This window comes from Protopterus annectens, chromosome 12.part0, assembly GCF_019279795.1.
Source record: "Protopterus annectens isolate FY-2018-M chromosome 12.part0, PAN1.0, whole genome shotgun sequence".
Classification (NCBI taxonomy): Eukaryota; Metazoa; Chordata; order Ceratodontiformes; family Protopteridae; genus Protopterus; species Protopterus annectens.
In genome coordinates, this window is record NC_056746.1 from 1,379,963,221 (window position 1) to 1,379,973,007 (window position 9,787).

Sequence of the window (9,787 nt, forward strand, 5' to 3'; positions counted from 1 at the left end):
ATAGGGATTTATTCCCAGTTTAGTGAGTTTATCTATAATTCCAGAGTGGGGGATGGCATCGAAAGCCTTCCCGAGGTCAAGATAAGCTGTGTGCACTACCTTGCTCTCGTCTACGGCTCTAGTGACGGCTTCAAAGAAGTCAATCAGGTTTAGTAGACATGATTTACCTTTTACAAACCAAACCGAGTGGGGTCCAAAGTTTGGAGGTTACCCATGTCCTTGTTTATATGCTCCAAGATGATACGTTCCATGGCCTTCCAGACCAGGCTCTTCAGGCTAATGGGGCAGTAGTTTCCAAGGTTTGTGGTGGCACCCCCTTTGTGGAGTGGGATAACCATCGCTGTGTGCCATTCAGTAGGCACATAGCCTGAGGTGAGGCTATGATTGAACATGGTACTTAGGTGGGGTGCCAGACCGTTCTGTAGTTTCTGCAGTAAGCAGCCTGGGAGGTTGTCTGGTCCCATGGATGCTGTGTTCTTGGCTTTGAAGAGTGCGGTCTTTACTTGTTCATCCGTGATTACAGGGGTTTTGCATTCTTCCAGTATTAAGATGGGCCCTTTGGAGGGGGGGGGGTAAAGTTAGCAATGAACTTATCTGCCAGGATGTTGGCAATATCAGTTGGTTCTGTATATTTTAGTTCCATTGTGCTGTAGCTCATCAGAGCAGATCCGAGTGTTGCCATTGAGATTCCGGACATAGCTGTAGAATGCTTTGTGGTAGTCTTTGAAATCAGTGGCGATTTTATTTTCATAACTGGCTTTGGAGGATTTTATGAGGGATCTCAGCTTCTTGCTGAGGCTGACCAGGGAGTTCTTCCAATCTTGGGATTTGACTCTTTTGCAACAGCTTCTTCCTTCTGTTGTAGAGAGTTTGTTTATAGCAGGGGACCACCAGATTGGCTTCCTTTTTTTGGAGGACAGTGTCTTGGTTCTGTTGGGGATGGCACAAATCCATGCACTCGTGTATGTGCTTATACAGTGCATTTGTGTAAGATTCAGCAGTCATACCTCTATTTTCCGTCTGCGTGGGTGTCGTTAAGTTTACCACTTCTGTCTTAAGAAGCAAAGTTGGCTTTGGAGTAGTTTTTGACGGTGGTTTCCTTAATGGGGGGTGGAATATGGATGTCTAGGGTGATTAGCTTGTGGTCAGATCTGACCAGTAAGGAGTTGACCTCTAGCGTGGAATACCTGTTACCCATATTGGTAATGACCAGGTCCAGGATACTGCTGCACCTGGTGGAGGTGTGGACCAGCTGATCCAAGGCGTTGGAATTTATAAATTCCGGAAAACACTGAGCGAATGAGTTGGCACGGTTTTCCCAGCTGATGGTGGGGTAGTTGAAATCGCCCATAATTAAGGTATTGGGTTGTACCTTAACATTTTCCAGTATCTTAAGAAATGAAGAATGGGAATCCTGGGGCATGGTGGAGGATCTGTAACAAGCTACAACCTGGAGTGCAGTCTTTCCCAATGTTAGTTGCACTTGGATAATTTTGGATGTATTATGTTGAGCAACTAGCCTGAAGGTGTGGATATCCTTAATGAATATGGACACCCCTCCACCTTTAGGTGTTTCGGTCCAGGTTAGGTGGCCGAAAGGTGTGGTATGAATTATAGCCTAGTAATGCAGGCATACGCGCTGTGGCCTTGAACCAGGTCTCTGTCACTGCACAGATGTCGATGTTTTTCATTTTAAGGAGTGCCTCGAGTGAGTGTAGTTTGAGGTTTAGACTTCTTGCACCGAGGAGCATTACCCTCGGAGTTTGCTTGCTTGCACCTGTTACGGTGGTGAATTAGCATTTGAACCTTGCCTAAAAAAGGCACTACATGGGTGGCAAGAGCCTTAGCCTGTACCCAGAATCCCAGGGGCGACAGGTGCAGGCCACCTCTGGCAAAGCATCGTGGTCTATCAATCATGTCGTCCCAGGCAGACAGATACTGGATCCCCTTAGAATGACACTAGAAGCTTAGCCAATTGAAGTCAATCATTTTGTCCTTGTACTGTGGTACCATTCTGGGCAATGGTAGGATGCTACTCGGGGCTAGGGTCATACCTGCCTGGGCTACAAGATCCGAGGGGCTCCTCCATGTCTCTTTTCATGTAGTCCAGGGAGGTACGTCTTAGGTCATTCACACCAACATGGACAAGAGAGTCGTATTTGTACTTGTGGAGTGATCCGAGTGTGCACATTATGTGGTGGATCCTGGCACCCGACAGGCAGTGGACAGTAACTTTCTCCTTGTTTAGCCTGGTGAGTGGGACATCAGTGTGCCTGACTAGAGTGTCACCTATGACTAGTGTATTGGGTACACTGTTTTGCCTTATGGGCTGAGGTTGAGGGGCACACTGATTTTTGTGGGCTCTCTCATTTGGGTAGTATTGGAGGGTGGTGGTTGTCTGCGTTTCAGTTTGGGAGGTCTCTGTTGCTTGGGCAGATTTTTATTGAGAGCCTCTGTGAATGTGGGTGTGTGCTTTGTGTTTCTATGTGTGGGTTTTGAAGGACTATGTGTTAAGTGTGGTGTGGTGCAAGTGTTAACCTTCTCCTCTTGACCGTCTAGCCTTGGCTGGAGAGAGCTTGGCTTCCAGTTTGGCTATACAAGTGCATCGCTCACAGGTTGTAGTATTGGGTGGTAGGAGGAGAGGGTTGTCAGTGTACGAGGCAATTGCTACACTGCCCCAAGATGCCGAGATTCATCAGGTGGACAGGAGAAAACACCGGGAACGGACCTATGGACATTCCTGGATAGGTGCTTATTAATTTAAGTACTAAGAACTGTTGTCCTCTCGACAAGTGAGGAAAGTTGAGTGCTGTAGTAATTTGTAGTTTATTTAGTGCTTACGAGTTCTGAGCAAGTGCTGAGCACAAGGAAACAGTTTTAAGTGCTGAAACTAAAAAAACTGGCTAGTTCTAGCTAAAAACTAGCTAGTTTTAAACAATCCCAAGAAAAGAAGCAGGCCACGGCCTGTTTGGTGATGCACAGTCGTGTCCCAGATGATGCAAGGGTCTGCAGGATTGCAGCCTTTTTCTGGTAGATGCCTCAAATACCAACCAGACCAATCAGGTATGTTAAGAACAGAAACTCCAACCAAAAAGAGTCAGGAATCTATGCACTCTGCTCCTACTCTCACCAGGATCAGAATATAAGCAGAGATTCTAAGCTGTCACCTATAAAGCAGTTATTATGCTTTCTGGTGCTCAGCAGTCTCCAGAAAATAAATGTAACTGCACTCCTCTTTTCACCAGAAGAAAACAGAAGCACTAACCCCAAGATGACTACTGAGAGGCAGTAACTGGTATCTTTACGAGGTCAGCAACCTCTAATCTTTTATCAAATATTGTAACTTCCTTCTCCCCCCCATTATACGATGATGCGTAATAACTACAACGGTATACTATAACTGTTCATCTTGCTCAGTTGTCAAATTCTTATTTACACCATTGTAAAAACTTTTTGTATCATTTTTGTTAAATTTTGTATTGTTTATTTCTACTGTATTGATTGTGGAGCTTTTCTCCCCAGGCCTCCACTGAAAAAGGTCTTTTTAGCTCAGTTGGACAATCCCGATCAACAAATGTAAAATAAATAAAAAAAATAACTGTAGAGTCCATCTCTATAAAGAGGCCAGTCAGAACCTGCGTCCGTCAAGGATCAGTCCTGGGACTGCTCCCTTTTGACATTTACTTCTCTGAAGTCAATGCCAATATCAATAGTCCTTGGCTGACTAAATTTGCAGAAGACAAAGTTAGGAGCAGTTACTGAATCACCCACTTACACAAATGTTCTCAAAAAAGGGCTAACACAGAAACAACTGGTGCAGAGCCACGGACTAAAACTGAACGCATAATAGTATCTTTTGAGAAGTCATCCATACCTGGTAACTATCATACAGACTAAAAAATTGATCCAGTCAGGGACTTGAGAACACACACAGACAGTAATCTAGCCTCTGACCATCACATGTCTACAGTAGTGAGGAAACCTTCTTTGTTGTGCGACTTATAAACAAAGACACGGCAATCCTGATTAACCTTTCTTCCTCCTTTCCTCTACCTCAATATTTCCTTCTCACTACAATACATCCTGACTGATCCCCATGGACATAACATCCTTGTGGATACAACTTATCTCATATATACTATGAAGAAAAAAAAAAAAAAATTATGACTATGTATTATTTACACTACGTTTTTGATATTATCAAATTGCGTATTGCAATTATTTAATAACTTTTTTTAGGAATACTATCTTGTTATGTATATTTCCTCTGACATGTACATTACGTATACTAAAGTCTGATTATCTTTTATGCTCAATTTTTGTTTTGTTTTGCTTTATCTTTTTTTTTGTATTCCCTATACTTGTTATAACCATTGGAGCTTTTCTCCCCGGGCCTCCACTGAAAATGGACATGTATCCAGCTGGACTAGCCCGGTCAACAAATGTAAAATAACTAAAATAAATAAATAAAATAAATCTAGGTCCATGAAGTCACTGTTCTACTGCATTCAGCATTCATCAGCTTTATCACTTAGTACAATAATCCCTTCGGTACGTACCTAACCAGTCATATCCAACAATTGGAACATCCAAAGAGGTTAGGCTTGCCACCCCTCCGTTTTTTTTCCGGACTATCAGGAAATCAAACCGATTCTCCGGTAGTCCGGAAAACATTGTACAAACTCCGGTATTCTGTTTCAAAAAGGAAACAGACTATTAGAGTTTGTAAATCGGCTGATTTACTATGCTTTTTTTACAGAAAAGCATAGCAAATCAGCCAAAAGCAGGCGGCGGGAACGAAAAAAAGAGGGCGTTCCCGTTGATCGGCTGATTTACTATGCTTTTTTTTTTACAGAAAAGCATAGCAAATCAGCCAAAAGGAGGCGGCGGGAAACGAAAAAAGAGGGCGTTCCCATTGAGTGATGCTGTCGTGACATCACAAAATAGGCGGTATGTTGGCGGGAGAGAGGGTGAGGCGGGCGGGGTTACTGGTGACGCGAGGGGTGTGGCATGGCTCCGGTTTTAGCCATGAACGAAGGCGGCAACCCTAAAAGAGGTCCCTCACTAAAAGAATACATGGTGTAAGTAACATATCATATGCAGACCGCCTCAAGGCCCAATCTCTGTATTCTGTCTTCTACAGGCTGTTGAGGGGAAATCTGTGTCAGGCATACAAGGCATTATAAGACCCCACTTTGATGGCGCTCCTGCATAGCTCCAAAATAAACAGCACCAGAATTACCTGTTCTAAAGACTTGAACCTTGCCTGTAATAGAAATAGAACCTGCTGGAGAGACCAACATGCATCTCACAGACTATCCCTTCTCTGGAACAGGCTCTTCATCCATGTGGAGCAGAGTTGCTCCCTAACCCAATACAAGCGTAACCTGGAGAACTGGATGGGAAAAAGGAAATTCATCCCTCGTTAGGCAACCATGTCTGTAATGGACACAGGCAGCCTGTAAAATGTTTCATCACTCAGGCCCCTACTTGCAAATGTTTCACCTCCCAAGCCCATGCTTACACTTATCAAGGTTACCAGAACTTGTCAGAAACTTAGAATACAATGGCTAGGCTTAAAAAGGCCCTTGTGGTCGTTAGCCTAGTAAACACCTATGAACCTAATCCAAAACACCTATGAACCTAAACCACCAAAAAAAGAAATGGAGGTTTAAAGGTGCACAATCCATTATTTGCTGCATCTGATAACTGCAAATTAAAGCTAATCAGAGTTTTCAGAAAAGGAATAAAGAGGAGAAAAGCTCTTCCAAGTACATAGTGGAAGTCACAATTAAAATTTTATCAGAAGAACAAATTGCAGAAAACAGCAATGAGACACAAGTGTCCCCAGAATTCTAAATATTTCCGGGGGGGGGGGGGTCAAGATTCAAAAAGACAAATATTGCAGAAATGGAGGAATATGCAACAGTCTAACAAGAAATGCAGATTAACAATGAAACCCCATCAGTGCCAGACTGCTAACCCCAATACAGAGTCTCTCTAAAAAAGCATAACAAAATTCATAAAATTCATATCTTATTCTGGGAAGGTGGCAGTTGTATAATGTTTAACAAAGTAATTTCGGTACTTGCGTATTATCGCAACCATATTTTCGTGGTTACGAAGAGCGCATGCCTGCAGATAGACGACTGCCTGAAACACTTCAGCCAGCTGATAATAGTCCTTACTAATGTCCAAAAAGTTTAAATGACTTTCTGAAAAGGCAAACCTTACACAATGACACAAAGTAGCCACCCTGGTATCACCTGTTGGCATCTTGATAGTAAGGGATATGTAATGGACGTTTTCTTCCATTGTATGAGTCTGTATTGAGAATCAGGGATTTCACTTCTTTTTGGCATCCTGTCATGTTGTAATGTATGCCATTTCTGAAAGTAATGTAAACTTTTTGGCCCATTTCTAAAGATTATCATCAGCATTTGCAAGTGTTTCCGGCATTCGTTTTCCTGCAGGAATGCGGTTTCCAGTTGTGAAAGTGAAACGACACTGCAGAGCTGGGACCACCTATGACAACAACAGGAAAGGTATTCCTCTGTTCAAGGAACAGCGTAGTAAGTGTTTGGAAAGTACAACACTAATTTTTGCCATAGTAAGTATCACAGAAAGGGTTACAAGGAGCTTCATTTTCCACATCCTCCGTCCAACATGGAGGAGGACTGCAGTTCCCCTGCTGTACTGGTCAGTTTAGTACAGCACATGGTTAAATGCTGTCATTCTTTGTAAAAAAACGTGATGTATGACACACAGTGTCCCTCTTTGCTCTTGTATGCAAAAGGGCCACTTTCCTTTCTACTTCGTGGCCCACTTGCACAAGAAAACCGAAACAAAGGTAATTTGGAGTTTACACTTACAAGCCTGTCTTGTAAACATAATGAGCTACACAACGGAACAAATGTGGTTGTGATAATACGTTAAGTACCATAATTTCTGTGACTCAATTGTCAGTCAATATTTTTTCAAAATTATACCAAACAGGTATAACAACAACAGAAAGCATACATATCTCCTCTCAAATTAAATAGTGTACAGCAACAAAACAAATATCATATTCTCACACTTTTTAAAGCCACAGCATTTTTTTAAACAAACCATGCAAATGAAAATTAATGCCTCAGTAAAGAGTGTAGAATTGAGCAAGCATATGGTCCTGCTCTGACTTAGCTGCAAATCACAAGTACTGGTCCCAGTTAAAGTGACAAAATATCTGCAGTAGTAGTGCGGACAACCCTTCAAATGCACAAAGTGGGACTTTTTTAATGAAAAAGCGAGCCAACATATATTGCCAATATACTGGCAGATAGATTCGGTGCCAACTTTACCTCTCTCCCCCCACCAAAGGACCAATCACAATACAAGTAGATTGCCAGGGATCCAGTATTACTGCTGCACAGGTTAAAACAGCACTGTCCAAGGCCAAGAATACAGCTTCTATGGGACCTGACAATATCCCTGGCTGTATTCTACATGTACTACGGAGTGAACTGGCACCTCATCTATGTGGCCGGGTTCAATCACAGCCTCACCTCAGGCTTTGTCCCTACCAAATGGCACACTGCTACAGTCATCCTCTCCACAAAGGAGGAGCGACTACAGAGCCTGGGAACCATCGCCCCATTAGCCTGATGAGCCCGATATGCAAAGCTATGGAATGCATCATTATGGACCTAATAAACAAGGATATGGGGAATCTCCAAACTCTGGATCCCACACAGTCTGGTTTTGTGAAGGGTAGACCATGCCTGCTCAACCTGGTCGACTTCTTTGAATCAGTCACCAGAGCTGTGGATGAAGGCACGGTGGGTCATACAGCCTACCTTGATCTGGCCAAGGCCTCTGATACCATTCACCACTCAGGAATCATAGAAAAACATACTAAGCTAGGCATCAACCCCTATATCACTAGGTGGGCTACAAACTGGCTCACAGATTGACTTGTGCCAACCAGTTACGAGTGGGGTCCCACAGAGTTTGGTCCTGGGCCCCCTCCTATTTGGTATCTACTTCTCTGAAGTCCAGGCCAACACGAAGGGACTCTGGCTGACAAAGTTTGCAGACAATTGTAAGTTGGGTGCCATAATTAACTCCCCAAGTGTCGCTAACATCCTACAAAAAATGCCTCAATGAGACCAAAGACTGGTGTCAGAACCATGGCCTGCAGCTTAATGCCAAACAGTGTGTCATCATCCCCTTTGGGGAAAAACAAGCTTCAATGAATGACCACATCGATGACAGTCCATAGAAGGTGTTTTGAGATCTGGGAACACAGGTTGACAGCAACCTCTCTTTTGCCCACCACATGTCAATGCGGCACATCTCATTACTAAGGGTTTTGCATTCAAGAAGAAAGAGGTCAATGTCTCCCTCTACTCTTCATTAGACCAAATTTCATAGAGTAGAATGCCCCCTTTGGCATATACCTCACTGCAACAACTGGTTAGGCCGCAAAAGTACCTCACAAAGAGGATCCTAGGCCTTAAACACTTGTCTTACATGGACAGACTAAAAAAATTCCAACTACTCTCTGCCTGATATCACCTACTTAGAGGCAATCTCTGCTAGACTTACAAAGCCATGTCCAACCCAGCTCTGTTAGAAATCCTACATCTAAAGAAATCCCAATCCTTCCGCACTACACGCTCCAGAGACCTAAAGGTATATTTTACATTTCCTATAATAGGTGCATAAACAATTATTTTGCATCTGAAACAATGCAGCTAACTCAAACTTTACAAGAGCAAGTTCAGTCCTTTACATTGACTGCAACTGGTTTGTCCTGCAAACTTTCGCATTTCTATAACAAATGTCCCACTTCTAGGTGCTAACTCTGTGAAGTAAAGGAAAAAGTACACTTTCACATTTATGGTCTCAGAATGTTATGCAATAGTATGATACACGCCACGCAATCTCTCCACTTTCACTTTGTTCAGCTTCACCACCAAATGACATCAAGAACAAAGGGTAAACCAAAACGGGACTAATAAAAATAAACGTCTGGGACTGCGTAATCTACTAACATGCCTAACAGAGTGCACATTATAGAATTGGGGGCTTCATGCTCTACTTTAACCGAACCCATACACGGTTTATTTTAAATCTGCATCTACGATTACACACGTGCAGCACAAATCACTGTAGAAAAGTACCTCAAACTGTTGCCTACAGCTGCACATATTTATTCTGTAAACGAACATAAAACAAAAACTAAAGGGTACCATCTCCCTTGACTCTTTTGACAGTCCACACACCCTAATCAGCCAACAGCCCTCGAGCTTTATGCTGACTTTTGATAACTAAACAGGAAAAAAGCACAGCCACAGACTTACTTATATGACACAACTTACCCCGAGGGAGGAAAAATGTGTACATTACAGATCCGCCCTATTAACAGAATAAAACAAGGAAATGTGCATCTTAGCATTTCGAGTTCAGCGGGGGTGTAACCATCGCTAAATGAAAGGGAGAGTTTTATCCTTTTCTTGAATTCTCTTTGTTTACTCCTTAGCCTATCACTCAAATAAATCTATGCGAAACATTTATTAATAGTTGTTTGATAAGATAACTCTACTAAAGAATCTGCGTGTTTAGTAAGATGTGTTATTTTACATTAATACTCCACTCCACAAAGCAAAGTGGTAAGGTCCAAGAGCCGGAATTGGTTTGGGCACTAGTTCGGAAGTCGCCATTCTAAGTTGCTAAGCGACGACTATTAAGTCTGGGAAGGGCGTAATTCAACCAACTTACGCATCTTTGGAGATACGAAGACTCC

General features: G+C 42.8%; 1 protein-coding gene across 1 annotated transcript in view; it reads right to left on the reverse strand.

Moving 5' to 3' along the window:
- FAM110A (family with sequence similarity 110 member A) overlaps positions 1–9,381 on the reverse strand; it is a 468,677-nt gene extending 459,296 nt beyond the window's left edge. Inside the window, exon 1 of the mRNA XM_044090440.1 lies at positions 9,363–9,381. The gene's annotated coding sequence lies outside the window, so the exon portion shown is untranslated. The remainder of the gene's footprint in view (positions 1–9,362) is intronic.
- Positions 9,382–9,787: the final 406 nt, after the last annotated feature.